The sequence below is a fragment of the Acanthaster planci genome, linkage group LG13, assembly GCF_054643075.1.
Source record: "Acanthaster planci isolate LZ-2023a linkage group LG13, COTS_SCS, whole genome shotgun sequence".
Taxonomy (NCBI): domain Eukaryota; kingdom Metazoa; phylum Echinodermata; class Asteroidea; order Valvatida; family Acanthasteridae; genus Acanthaster; species Acanthaster planci.
Window position 1 is genome coordinate 15,819,107 of NC_141789.1, and position 14,947 is coordinate 15,834,053.

At 40.9% G+C, this 14,947-nt stretch overlaps 1 protein-coding gene and 1 long non-coding RNA gene across 2 annotated transcripts in view; one reads left to right on the plus strand and one right to left on the minus strand.

Moving 5' to 3' along the window:
• The window catches only part of sfxn5 (sideroflexin 5), a 54,994-nt gene that overhangs the window by 22,900 nt on the left and 17,147 nt on the right, over window positions 1-14,947 (plus strand). Inside the window, exon 14 of the transcript XR_015427542.1 lies at window positions 7,403-7,440. The gene's annotated coding sequence lies outside the window, so the exon portion shown is untranslated. The remainder of the gene's footprint in view (window positions 1-7,402; window positions 7,441-14,947) is intronic.
• LOC147797042 (uncharacterized) lies at window positions 3,377-12,105 on the minus strand. The gene is made up of 3 exons (XR_015427543.1): window positions 12,030-12,105; window positions 3,897-3,946; window positions 3,377-3,709 (listed from the first exon to the last, which is right to left on the minus strand). It is a non-coding gene; the product is annotated as an uncharacterized LOC147797042 (long non-coding RNA).

Below are 14,947 nucleotides of genomic sequence, written 5' to 3' on the forward strand. Positions count from 1 at the left end.
CCTTTCGAGGGAAGAGAAATTTTATTTGGAGGTTTACAGGCAAAGTAATTACTGTTATTAATGGCACAAAGGTAGGCATGTTAACTTCTAGGATCCAGTCCTGTAATTGTCTCTTTGCAGGTGTTCAGACTTTTAAAGGGTTTCGCTTCAATGGAAAAGGGGCTACATTTTAACCGAAATGTTCAATGACGAGTTTGATCGATGACTGTGTTGACACAAAGGAGCCGCGATTTTTGAAAGTTCATTTGACGCTGCCCTTTGAGTTAGTTCGTAAGGATTTTTATTTTCCACATGAGCTAACTGCGTGGTTGGAACTCTCGGGATTATTTGGAAGGACTGTTGCCATGTATTTTTAAAAATCTTGACGAACGACCCAAGGGTATCTTTTGAGACAATAATCCCCGTCTATTAATCTGAACGCAGTTTGACGCAGAAATACTATACAGTCCCCCATTATAGCACTCAAAGGTTTATTTTCAAATTACTGTATTGAAAAAAAGTCGGCCATTTAATCAAACTTCTATGACCCTCGCGTCACACCAGCTAAATCGCCTGTGTGTGTTTTTTCGCGTCAGTTTATTATGAGTTCAAAATACACAAAAAACAATTGTTACAAATCTCTAAGACCTCTGCACACTTTAGTGGGTCACCTGCTGTCCTATTTTTCCTTGTTAATACATCAGTCTTTGAAAAGATTTCTAAAAAAGCCATTATATCCCAGTAGCTGTCAGTTTAAATAATTGATACTTTGTCGAATCGTGTACCACCAAAGATCTATCTTTATAGAAAATCACAAGGCCATGGAATCTAAAGTGTCCAATTATGGCAGGGGAAAGTACAGAGGACACCCCCTAAAACCAATTTCTCGCTCCAACAATAACTGCCCCGGCGTATCCGGCCAGTAGACTGCATTAGTTCTGCAACACGTCTCTTGTGTTGTTCTTTTTCAGGGGTATTTCGATACAGAAAACATTGAATAGTCGTTTTGAAGAGACGATGATTTCTAAAGGTCAATTTTGTTTGTGTGTTGGTGGGTATTTAAATCGAAGTTTCTACTTGTGTCCAGTCACTACTGAAATTATTAAAACAGATCTCATATCCACTCAGGCAACTGGTAGCATCACACATAACCCTAACCGACTAGGGCCTTTTACAAGGGCACATCCTCAATCCTCCAAATTCCTCTAATGTTCAAATCATCATTCATCCCGAATCCTCCAAAATCCTCAAAACTACCCAGAGGATTTTGGAGTATTGCGGTGGGTTAGCGTTAAAAGACATTGAAATGTTGACGTTAACACATCGTATGTTACAGTGTCAGGTCTGCTGGTGGGTCGAGGAGTCTGCTGCACCTTCCTTCCGACGACCTTAAACCCTGGTACCCGCTTTTTCGTATTGTCAGTTTTCTACCCAATCCAAGCTTTGCGAGTTCCTCGACCATGACGTTCCACTAATCCCGAGGCTTACGTCCCCGTCGTCTGTGACTGATATCCAATTATGCCCGGCGTGCCAACCTCGTACAGCCAATAGCGCCAGAGGTGTACTAAGCGCAGAACAGAATTTAGGCTACTCGGCGGCCAAAACCTACACACCAGCCCAATGCAGTGTGATCACCGACACTGTGGAAGCGAGTGGATTGAGCCGTTGATCACTAGCCCCAACTAGCCACGTTCATCATTGATTGTGACTAGTTTTCAGTTTCCATGCATAGTTGATTGTTTGTGTAGACTGTCGACTATTTTGCACGTACCCACAAAACGGCAGCTGATTGTGCTCCGGGAGGGGCCATGTCAGGGGTCATTTTTTCATGTTATTAAGTTGTGATTCATTTCGTTGCCCACAAAGGCAAATCTACATGTACACGTGTACATGCGGGACGATAAAGGGCAGATAAAGGGCAGGTCTCAAAATCAAATAAACGACAAATCTTTCTGCCTGTACATCTTGTATAATTCTGATTCCTGCTTATAATTGCAATCTTTTTGCCTGCGTCACCTGAACATCGTTATCTTTGCTCTTTTGCGAAAAAAGAACCCTGCTTGTAGACCCGCATATATATTGTTGAATCGGGCTATACCATGAACGGCTTGATGCTGGTCGTCCGAGGAGTCTGTCTCCAGTCTGGAGTCTACCCTTCCTCTTTCCCCGTGATAACCTGTCAAGTCGCATACAATCTCGATCCAATATCCACCAAAGGCATCAAAGGACTTGGAGTCAGATAATGACTGATCACTTGTCGACTCATTTCCGGATATCCAGTCAATAATGCGACTGAGGCTCGCTCTCTCCCTCTATGCCATTCGGGGGGGGGGTTTAGGGGATCGCTTTATTCTCGTTCTTCCCTTCTTATTCCCCTGTAACATTGATCAAGAAGTTGCTACCTTTAGGGGTCTTATTAGCGATTTGTATAGAGGGATAGGATCTAGAGTCAGTGTTGTCAAGACGCCTGTGTTGGCCTACGATGAGTGACAAGCGGCTAGAGACTTTTTAACTGCCTTGTTGTCTTTTCAATCTTGTGTATATTCAGGCCTATCCATTACTTCCTCTGCCACAAATACTCTTTAATTACAGAAGCGCTTGAAAGGGGATTAGGTAGACGTAAGCCTAATTTGACTCTAACAGAGCGCTTGAATAGGTTTGGTGTCTTGCCAGAGTCGATTTAACAACGAGGTCAAGCCATGCGCGAAGACTCGACGATTTCACAATCTCGTTTTCAGAGGAGGGGGCGCAAGCTTTTCGAGAATAGTTTAAAGAAAACGATAAAAACAGATGAGATGTGAAGGAGTATACTGTCAAAGGACAAAGAGGAATAATTGATAACGTCTTGTCTCATTTCCTCAAAGTGATGACAAAAGTGATGACAACAACGTTGACGTCGTAGCTGTCATGTAAAATGATTTGACAATTTCGTGTGCTGTTTCGCCTATTTTGCGTGGTTTTTTTTTACAAGTCACTCATGGCTGATCATGCTTTCAACATCGAGTTTTTGAAGCCTTCTTGTTTGTGGTCATATATTTTAACTGGTTGAGGCCGCAAAATAAATTTCCCATCTTCGAAAGCATTCCCAGAGCTGTTTACGCTTAAATACAGTGACATGAACACAGTGTTTATCTTGCTCGTTGCCAGCAAAAACAGGTATCCTCAATGTGGCGTGTAAGGCCGTATTGATGTGTAAAGACAATACCCGTCAGTACGGGTAATCGATCCAGAACTAACCAACCAAGTAACCCAACTTGCTCTAATTAATCCAATGAATGGGACAAAAGCTGGCCTGATACCAAACCCCCCATTGTTGGAGATGATTTGGGTATCTCTTTAGGTTATCTTAATCTGCACCACAGAAAGGAAATCGATGGATCTATTACACTTTTAAGTGACTTTGAAGAAGAGAAAAGTACACGGTGGATTAAAGCCAACTTTGGAGAGGATGACCAGGAGTGAACCCATGGTACTGATTTAGAAACGTCTAAACTCATCTTACTGCACGCGAAGAGTACCGTAACTTGAGGTCCAATTTCCGGGGTGGGGGCTATTTTCCTGAAGGGCCAGTCAGTCTAATTTTATTCGTAATTACAAATTATAAGCCTACCATTTTTGAAAATCGTGGGCAGGATGTGAGACATACATGTAGATCTCGAGTGCTTCCGCATTACATACATGTAGGTGTAGGAATACACACAGATCCGCTCTTTGTGTTAGATCCAACCACCTGTAACAAATGTGAGATCAACAGTATGTTTCCCTAACCTTGTTCATTCAGTAAATGGTAAAACAAGACAGGTTTTCATGTTGGAAAAACACACTAATTAAATCAAACGAGGCCATATTGTTTTCAGTGTACATATCCCCGATGACCACGTTTACGTTTGATCATAGAAAAAGGTGATAATACGCACCTGTCATTAACAGTGTCCGGCTTCCTCGTTCCGCAGTAGAGGTCGTTGACCTGTAGTGGACATACAACATGCAGTACATATTCTCAATGACAACTCACATTTTGACCGAGAGTGCAATGACCTCTGAACCGCTCATCCCCGTTTTCACCTTGTGTTTATGTATTGTATGATTGCAGACTGTCCTGTTGTATCAAAGCATATACCAACAAATGGGGTTAATATGTCAATCATGATGTACTTAAATGTACCAAAGGTTATTGATGCTAGCTGTCAGGTCCGCACAATGCCGATGCTGAGGTAAATCTAACAGAAGACAGTCACTGGCCCGAACACGGTCCGTAAACTCCTAGTAGTCTCAACTCCCACTTCCAAGAAAATTTGCCGCTCATCAAATTTTCATTCGCTCGCTGACACCTTGTCAATAATCCGTATCGCATTTTTGAGTGTCTGGTGGTTCCATCAAGTGATTTATTTATTTACATTTGTAATTAAAATCGAATGTTGTTTTGAAAACGGCCACTGAATGTTCCTTTTTCAAATTCGCTATAATGGTGTTTATGAGATCAATTTCAGTTGTAAATGAACTCGTTTTGTAATCACTTTTGCGCTCGAAGTGACTGGCAAATTGTTTGAAATTCCAAGTTTGGATTTTCAGTAACAGAGTATGAATGTCGTTTTCTGATAACTACCTTGAATAGTCCTATAACTCGACATGATAGAATTGCTTCAGATTGTTGGCTTGACTATTCTAGAGGTTGGAGTGTCCGTACTATTTTGAGACATAATATTGTTCAAAATTGGAAGTTGGACTCTTGCTGGAATCATATTAGAATCAAAGGGTATTTGTGTGTGTGCGGTAGGCCGCTGTTGCCGGTTATATGTTAAAGTAAAGACTGTTTGCTTCCCATGGCCCGATGATGTTGTCCTCATCAATGGTTTGGACTAGGAAATTATTTGTTAACATATATACATAATAATTATTGTAAAAATGTTGAAGGGCGCCCTCATTCTTCCTACTTACCTCGGATTCGGAGTTCACGGTGGCCGAGTTCGGGCGGCTTGTTCTCGTATATTCACGAACAGCTTGATTTGTCGTTCTTGGGTCGGCCGCTCGAACGCCGGGAACGTACAATTGGTCATCGCCGGTAGTTAGTGACAAGCAACATGCAACATGGCGGCGTCCATATCGTAGTAAACTATTCGAGAGTTAATGCTTGGACAACTGGGCTGAATTCTTTTCTTTTTAAACTGGAACATTCACTTCTGTGTCGTGAAAAATAATTAATGTTAATTTTGCACAACTCCCTATTGTCTCCAACTTTGTTTAACCATCTTTCTATTTTTTGCAGCTGTTCAAAAAACAAAATCTCACGAGTTTTTCCGTGTGTTCCTGTAAAATCCTGACAAGGAGGTGGTGTGTGATCCTGTTCCGGAGAACAGTGTTCTTGAGTCGTGTTCCCGCCGTTCGAGCGCGAGAACAAGAAACCCGTGTCAAGAACAGGCCACCTGAACTCGACCGGCGCGTTTAAACCACAGACATGATATAAACCAATGATTTCCATTATAAACGCGTAGAGCGCAAGTCTTGCGCGTATAACCGTGATTCTGAATAGTATTGGCAAACAATGGGCGAAGTGATGGATGACATCGCGTCCAGTGCGTATTACGAGCAACGCAATTACATTGCCTGTACATGTATTTGTTTATAGGCCCTATGTGCTCCCAAATACGTTCACTTTTTTGCTCTTCGGTAATGCTATCTGTTCTTTTTAAATGTTTCAACCGCATTGTTTTGAATCGCGATGGGCCAGATGAAGTAAACGGGGGATTTTTTACAATCCAAAATTGGCTGCATAGAATTTTATGGCTGGGATTCCTTGTGCGTAAATTCCTTATACTGAGGGGTGAATTTGCCCATAGTTTCGATTTTAGTCGGGCGCCGCGCAGATCACGATAAACCCCTGTAGTTTTTAATAGGATCTGATGGTTATATGGCTGTGGTTCAAAACCAGCCTTGGAGTTTAACCCAAGCGGCCATGTAAAGGACAGTAATATCCAATGTGCGCTTGGGTTGTAAAGTGTCATCAAATTTGCCCATGACCAATAAAGGCGATGTTTCATGTAACCCTCGTCTGACGGAAGCGATGATGTACTTTACTTGCTTTACTACGATTGTTAACTTTTTCCCTAAAAGTGATCAACAACAATTAAAGTACAGGTTTGATGGGAAGACTACTTCAAGCAATGGTACCCCCCCCGAAGGCGTAAAGAGAATAACCTGGCTGCTGATCTAGTGAACAGTTTGGACTTGAAGAAGTTTAGGCTCAATGATTGCGCATGCTCAAATAGTGAAACTTACGGTAAAATTAAAACAAGGATAGATTACATGAGGGATAGAGTTCAAAGAAGACTAGATTTGATTTCAAGAAGTCGGAGCTGGCCCTCTTAGATTTTCAATCTTTGCCAACATGTCCGAGTCCTAGAAGTCTTCTTGCAGTGAAAGCTTTGAGGAGGCTGGAAACTTAGATTAGTCTCTTTGACCTTGAAAAACATTTTTATTTCCAGTAAGCAATCAAACAGCTTTCCGAGAGCCTGACAGGTTGTTTTTCTTAATATAGGTCTATGTGTCCTGGCACTCCCAAGAGTACTCGTATCAATATCTGTTGGAATCTCCTTGTCATCAGTTGTTCATTTTCATCATTTTGTTCCTATTACTTTCTTGCTGACACCGCCGTTGTGTGTCAGCCGGTGTCCTAGATTTTGTGGGGAAAAATTCAGTGAATACAAAATTAAAGCAAAGTGTATCTTGACAATTGTACATTTGACGTGTTGTTGAGGTTTAATTTATCGAGGTACGGTGTAGTTTGTCAAAATTCCACAACTAATCGTTAAGTTGCAACATGCAACAGTCACTGTTCACTCGGCGCAACGACAGACGATTTTTTTCAAATGTAAACAAATTTTAAATCGAGTTGCGGCTTGTTAAATTTGTAAACAAAAATAAAGTGCATTCCACAGGTGGATTTCCTTCAAGCTACCGCCAACTGTCTCCGTTCAATCATGAAGCTTGAAAAGCCAAGGTGACTTTGATGGAGCACCCGAAAACATGTCATTTTTACCCAATTTGTGACGGCATTGTGACTACAAACCCGCCTGGATTGTCCGCGACACCGACGTTGCGCACCGTGGACTGGCCTTGACTGTTACACCGTGCCATCTCGCTCAGCCACCCACGATAATGATGGAGCGGTTCCCACTGGAACGCTGACGGGACCTGTTGCATACTAATCAGCACTGGCAATTAAAACGCTCGCTCGGGCGAATCCTCTGGGAAAAAGAAATCACACTTCAATTGCATTGGACCGTGAACTGGGCTTCGATTCGGGAAACTATTCCAGCCCGTTAAAATTACGATTTTGATAGTTTTAGTCATAATATTTGATGATATCTCAGAAACGTCGCTCACATCTGAAGTTGATATGTGGTTATTTTCTTTTTTATTGCAGGCTGTAGTGAAGTTACACAAGTCAAGCTGGACTGGGAGGTACTGTATTTACCCATTGTTTTGGTGTCTCCATTTAGCAAGACCTTGGCTAATGGTTTTGGGAAAATGATGAGGGGATATGCGGTGCGGGTGCATTGTGGGAATGCACTTCGACCTTTTTCTCAGCCAAGTATATCGAACTTGTAGCGCGAGTGCTTGGCGTCACGCAATATCACAGTGACTTTGCAATGAAGGGAATCTTTTTGTCCTGGATGCTGCGGTGTTGAGGTTCTTACACGTGTTGTGGAGTCTGCATGTACTTTTTGCACGAGACATGAATATTGCCGACAATAACGATGCGTGTATACCGTGACTCCATGCTTGATCAGAGAATGGAACCTAGATATAGGAGCAATTGTCATTAGCCATTAGTTGTAATCGTCACGCCCATTGATTGTACTTTTCGGCACACCACAACTTCTCACTTTGAGAGCAGAGGTTCCCTTCACACGAAAATAAAAAAGACTCATTCTTTGATAACATTTGGCATTGTTGTAGTCGTACGACCTCCTGTACATTTTAAGACCACCCCCTGCAGCAGGTAAAAACTCCCCTCCAATCCCCATCGGTGTGAAGGGATTGCCCCCTCCCCATTCCTACACTTAACGGTGTCCTAAGATCAAGTTGTTTCTATTCCTAGATACAGACTTGTCAAAATCCCAACCCAAATACCCTGTTTTCCTCACCTCGAAGAGAAAGAGAGGGCAGCAGGTTCTCATCGATTTTGGGGCGCCATTCCTCTCAGTCTTGGTTTCCCATCCACCTCCCCTTTCTTGTCTGTCTCCCCACCCCCTTTTGTCCTCCCTTCAAACTTGTCTGGGTTGTACACTTGAAGGTTTTCTTTAAACAGTCATTAAGAAGCCCATTTATTAGTCTTACTGTCGCCTAGGTGCTAGATCAATTAAAATCACCAAGCAAGGACGTGTACAGATCATATAATCCCCCCGTTGGTTATACTATTATTCCTCAAAGAATGGGACAGAAATAATTAGATTACGAGCGCACACCTTAATGATTGGTCATTTTGCAGAACATACAAAGAGATAGTGGATAAGACGGTTTGCTAATCATTTGAATGACCTTCAAATTTTTTGTTTGTTCGGCAACCTTACACCGCCCCTTCAATAATATCGCGAGGCGAATGTGTTACTAATTGGGAAGCATCATGGCTTAGTCTAAAGGAGTGATGGCGTTCTTTGTTAGTGGTCCGTTGGGATGGGTTGGTGTTGCTTGCCCATACTGTTCTCATGTGCGTTTGTTGCTGGTTCATGTTTCTTCTGGGCAGTGGTGGGATAGTAATTTCAAAATTAATTTGATCGAAAAACCTACAGTATCAATATCTGAACCGCGAATTATCCTGCGTGAAAACGAGGCAGCGATACCATATATTATCAGATTCTTGGTGACGTTTTTTGTTATGTTGAGATAGATATTCGTATACATGTTCAGTCAGACGGTATGGCACCACTTTGTTCACCGATCCGGGGAAAAATGTCAATATTTGAGGTTGAATGATGAGTTTCATAGATCTACGTGTTAGATAAGCGCGATGCACACACGAATTATGCACTAGTTCAAATAACACGTATTTAACGTTTATTATTTTATTTTTAAATTACAAGTATTACGGAAGTTTTCAACACGAATTAAAATGAGTTGCCTTGTCCTTGTTACTGTCATTTCCTCCCTTTAACACTTCTGCTGTCAAAAGAAGGCTGTATAAATTATTTTTTTTTATTTAATCGTAGTTTTACAACGCCAAAATTACCGACTTCGGTTGTTTCATGCCATTCTACGCGAAATATTTTTTCCGGTGACTTCTTTCAACTTTGGCCACACTAGGAAAAAGCCTTCTCCGGCTACAAGCGAGAAGTGAAACTTCGTCAAAACGTCACGGTAATAACACCAGTTATATTTAAAACTCGGCACATTGGAAGTAATCTGAGCGTATTGATCGAAACGAGGAGTGTTTACCAACGGGCTGTTTTCAGAGCCCCTCGTGCTGACTAAAAGGAATATCTCTCCTTGGTGTTTATCGCAAACCACAAACGGATCATTACGGCCTTTTTTCTAACAAGATACAGTCGTAGTTTTCTTCCACGGAATGAACAGGTCTCGTTATCTACACATCGAGGATGTACAGAGGACCCACAGCACCGCCCAATTCATGTTCCTTCCATTACCTTCGCTTCTCTGTTTCCTTTATTCACTTCGCCTTCTTCGATCTTCTAAACGAGTCTTTGTTCTCCTGATCCTGAGCTGCTTAAGCCGGCCTAAATAGAGAGTTAATGAATCTCTTGAGGAGGGGGTGACATGTACACCATGAAGGCACTCTGACATGTACACCCAAGGGATTTGAGAAGCGGGCGAGAGATGTTCATGAGAATGGCTTCGTTAAATCAAGATGGCGCAGAATAACAGTAACAGGGTGATTAGTGAAAGCGTCCTACAATGCTTGCTAATTTTCAGCGGCTCGGTGCTAAGCCTCAAAGCCCTGAAAATATTAAAAGATGACCGAGGTGAGCGTTGGATAAGAGCCCGTTGAAAGAGACAATCTACCCGTGTTTTAATTTTTTTCCCTAGCCTTCATTAAGCCTGGTCGCGGCCCTCGACTTGGCAGCAAAATAATAGGGTCACATTTTGTGCAGACTGATGAAGACAAGATGCCAGTTTTTCTATCCATATTAATACCCTTTAGGGAGACAGGGAACATGTCCAAGCAGCCTCAGCTGTCATACTTGAGTTCGTTATCCGTGAGTGCATTAAATAACCATTATGTAAGCTAAGGACTTTAGTGGGAATATAGATCCCAGCTTACAGTTTTCCTTCATTTGCCAAAAATTGCCAAAATTACCAAAAAAAAAGCTTAACTGCTTCAGCGTGTTATGTGCAGAATCTGGGCAATTTCTAGCTTTTTTGGTTCACAAATCACTGTGCTCGTAAAAACTTGTTTCTCCTTGATGTGAGCAGTACTGTGGGGTTTTAATGCGTGCATGACTTGGTAAAGAAACCCAGACAGTCTGAAAAAAATAATAAAAGTCAGTGAAGTTTTTGTGTACTTCACCTTCCTTGAAGCCTACCTTTTCGTTAAAAAAGATATGTAAAAAGCAACACTTAGTAATTTGTACATGTTTAAAATCACATTGTTTATTTTCAGTTGCTCCCAAACTGCGTCTTACCTCTCAAGAAAATCTTTAACTCTTTAACCGTCTAACTCTGTATATTATACCATTCTCGTCTTTGAATAGCGTTATATCAACTGTCAATTTACATTTTCACCGTAGCAATTCCAACCAACCCCCCCTATATCCTCTCATTCTTCCTCGTCCACAAACGCTTTCCTCTCCCCCTAATTGGATCTTTTTCAAAGCAGCTGTGGTAATCCTTAAGAAAACATGTCGACGGATTTCGTTTGGATACCCTCCACGACGCAAACTACACAGGCAGGACCCTTTTAATGTTTTCTGAACTGTTGAAGCCAGTCAAAGTTTAGAGATCATCCTCTGCTAGTTTCGGCTGCATTTTAACCTTCTCATTGTCACTAGATAATCCTGTATATATCCCGTGTTGTTTGTAATCTCTAATGTGATGATTTAAGCTTGTAATACAAACCTTTCTCTTTTTGTTCCCAAGCCTTGGAAGTTAGAAGAACTAACACAATGAACGCCTTTACAACTGCTATAGATGCCCCACCCCCAAAATATACATCTTGTGATAAAAGTATCTTATAGTTTTCCTTATATATGATAATATTTTATGTGTGTCCTCTCCATCTGGGGATGTTCAAAGGCGCAATTACAAAGTTACATAAATATTACAATAAGAATTCATTACAATTACAGTTATATACAAAATCATAAGAAGTCAAAAAGATATACGAAAACTAGGAGTAAGCAAGTCAAAAAGATATACGAAAACTAGGAGTAAGCAAGTCAAAAAGATATACGAAAACTAGGAGTAAGCAAATACACATGAAAGCTAAAAATCACACAGCGAACAAAATTACGGACCAGAGCTGATTCCAACAAAGAGAACCCTTCAACTTGACACCGAAAAAAACTAAATAAACTCAAATAGACACCAGCAAAATACACAATTAAAAATAAACAGGGGGTAAGACTGAGTTTTTTGAGACCCAAATGCCTCTTTGAACAAGTGTGTCTTCAGTTGTTTTTTGAAAGTACCCAACGATTCAACCTCCCTTGCGACAAGTGGTAGCGCATTCCACAACTTTGGGGCAGCTGAAGCAGCTGAGCTTACTGTGCAAAGTGACACGTTTGATCAGCTCATACAGTTTTCCATCTTTTTTTCCGAGTAAATGTACTCCTGAGTGAAGTTAAATGATAAATTGAAAGTGCAGCAGACCCGAGTAAAACGGAAAACCGACCGAATAGTTTCATGTGCATATCCTGTAAGGTGGAGTTGAATGGCGCGCGGGAAATAGTTTTCTTCAGAGAAATTTCCTACAAACCGTCGATATGATACAATACCAAGGTCTTCCAGATCGTGTAGGTGTGAGCTTGTGTGGAATAAGTTGTGTGGAAACGAAATTAGAGCATGATTGCTAATTAGAAAGGGCGTGTACGTACCTTCGTGCTTACGCCTTGGTTTGGACGAAAACACCCACAAGGCCACGAGAGCTAAATGCAGCAGTAACCGTCCAGCCGTAACACGTCAGTAATTGATATAAAGGTATAAAAGTTAGAGGACGTCGTGGAAATTACGGTGGCCGCTTTGATGTGATATCCAGAGAATAATCAATGAGCCAGATTATTGTCGTTTCCGGACCAATCAGTGTGTTCACTCGCCCGTTTTGTGGTAGAATACCGTTTTTTTGTTAGTGGACGGTTTTATGTTTGGTGTGACTGTGCGGCTAGTGCTGCGAAGGATAAACCGTTGCTTGCCATTGTGAAAAATTAATTGCTTAATTTCGATTGTGAGTTGGCGTGATTTAAAGGTAATTATGACGTGTGAACGAAAACGAGCACCACTTGAACAATCCCGTGACCTTCTACCCTAGCCGTGGGAAAAGTAGTTTGTGTGTGTCGTCAGTATTCTGTCTGACCAATACAGGTGTGTGTGTCAAGTGACTTGTTAAAAAGGGATTTAACTTAAAGAGGCAGCGTTTACTTCAATAAATTTTCAAAATTTATGTAAATTTATTTACCATGTTGATTCAATGTTTATGTTGCTGTGTCGGTCGTTTAAATCTGGTTATTGGTGAGTTGTTGATCTAGTTTGCTGAAGATTGTTGGTTGAATGGTCGGGTTGTCTACTTGGTGGTATTTTGCTTAGCCGATGGCTTTGCATGGTTAATTGATTGATCAGCCCGGGTTTTCATTGCTCTGACTTCATCATTAACTTTAATAATTGCAAAAATATGGGCTTGACGTTTTGCTTGTTTTTGCCGAAGCAGATCAGTTCTATTTTCAAGGACACTGTGCTACAGACCAGCAACCCTGCAGGTATATAACGATTATGAAAAAAACTTTTGTGGTGTTTAATCATATGTTGGATATTGTACCACAGATTTGTAAAAAATGATACCCGCGGAGACTCGTCCATGAAATCTGGGTGTGTATTAGAACCTACCCTCACAATGGGTTCAATCAATCAATCATTTGACAAACTAAAATCTATTCCCACCCAAATGTTTGTGTTAGTGTCTCTTTTCAATCATTAGGATAGAGACACTATTTTTCCAGCCCCCACAATTCGAGTAAATAGACCCACCGGTCACAATAGGTGCACCGTGAAAACGAGACTTCCAGACATTTCTGTACCATTTTTCAGATGACCTGGCCTGTTCTCAAAGAAACCACCGGCGTGTTTATAAATTTGCGTAAAATTTCTTCACCCGGGTTAATTTACCGAATAATGCATTGTCCGTTTTTGTGTCGATGATGTTATCCCCTGTCACCATGTTGTCAGTGGTTATTTTGGTGTGAAATATTGTGTTTTTCCAAACTTCAAAAAGACAAGGGAAGTCTGACCCGTTTACACGCTGTGATCAGACTGAACACAGACAGGTAGTGTTTATTTGTTTGGGAGATTTTGGGGAACAATATTTTCACAAGTATTCAGTGTGCCTATTTGGTTCTTTTTTCAACAGCACGCATTCAGGCTTGCTAGCCAGATGTGTCTTCTCATGAAAATTTAGTTTTGTTATGACTGTGATTTTGCTTTCTTCAAAATTCGTTGTTAACGAGGTTGGCAATCTTTTTTCACATCGCTTGGTTTTTTAACTCATCGTCTGATATCAACCACTTCTCAAATTGCCCACATTTCAAACCAATCCTCACAGATATTGATCTGGATTATCCAGATTAGAAATGAAGCATGTGGAACCGGTTGTGTGATTGGAAAACATTGTGCATTTTTGTAAAGAGACTCGTTTATTATTTTTTTAGACTTTTCTTAGCGGAGACATTTGCGTTAAAAGGTTATAGCCTTAACCCCATGCTTAGCGGAATTTGATTATGTCTATAGTTTGAGCTAGACACGGTCCTAATGACACTCGGCCATGTCATGTTCCTCGCCGATAAGTTACAAGTCACGGGTACCAGTCCACTTAATGATAATAGAAGTTGATATGAATTGTTTCATGCTTGTCATGTTTTGTGTTTCTTAAATATACAATATTTTTGTCTTTTCAGCAAATGGACAAAAGTTGTATAATGACGTTTGTCTCATTGGAAATACGCATCCTTTTTTAACATCAGACTTGTCACACTCTGACAACTACACGTATAAATTGATTTTTAAGACGAAAAAGATTTACAAAATTCCCCCATTGTCCAACAGAAAGGACTTTCTCACCTTTGTGAGGTCAGAACTTTATTTCATAGGCCTATTTGTCATCATTGGTCCTCGAAGCCGCTGTCGTCAATACATTGAACAATGCATTTATATCTTTTCAACGTTGCGGCGATTGGAAAGAATAAATCGACAATTTCCAATAAATGGCTAGGTTAGTTGTTCGCTCTGTACGTGCATCGTTGGGAAAAACACAAATTTGATAAATGACTACAGCGATTGTCCTTTTATGTTACAGATTTTTGCAGGAAAAAGTGCGGTCGACATTCTCAAACAAAAAGCCCATCCCTGGCGTGGTTAAAGATAATGATATTAATTCCGATCAATGAAGATTTGAATTTGATTTACCAACAAAAGACGGGGCAGGCCTGCAATTGTTGGTGGCAATTCCCGGCGCGAGTGTAAAACTCCCTTCATCATTATTCATCCATTTCACGAATGCAACAACAAACGACTGCCCGCTAAATTGTGTTTTAGATTGATTACACAAAGCCATGGATTCATCCGACTTTAACTTTACACTGTAATTTTCAAATTAGCGCTTTGTTGCCGTTTGTCGCCGGGGTGACATTTTTTACGCGTCCCTGTCCAACGTCACTCTCCGCCGGGAAAAATTGGTCTGACAAAATTATCTTGTCATTTCGATGTTTTCAAACAACTGCTAAAATGCATTTATGAACTTGTCCGCTTA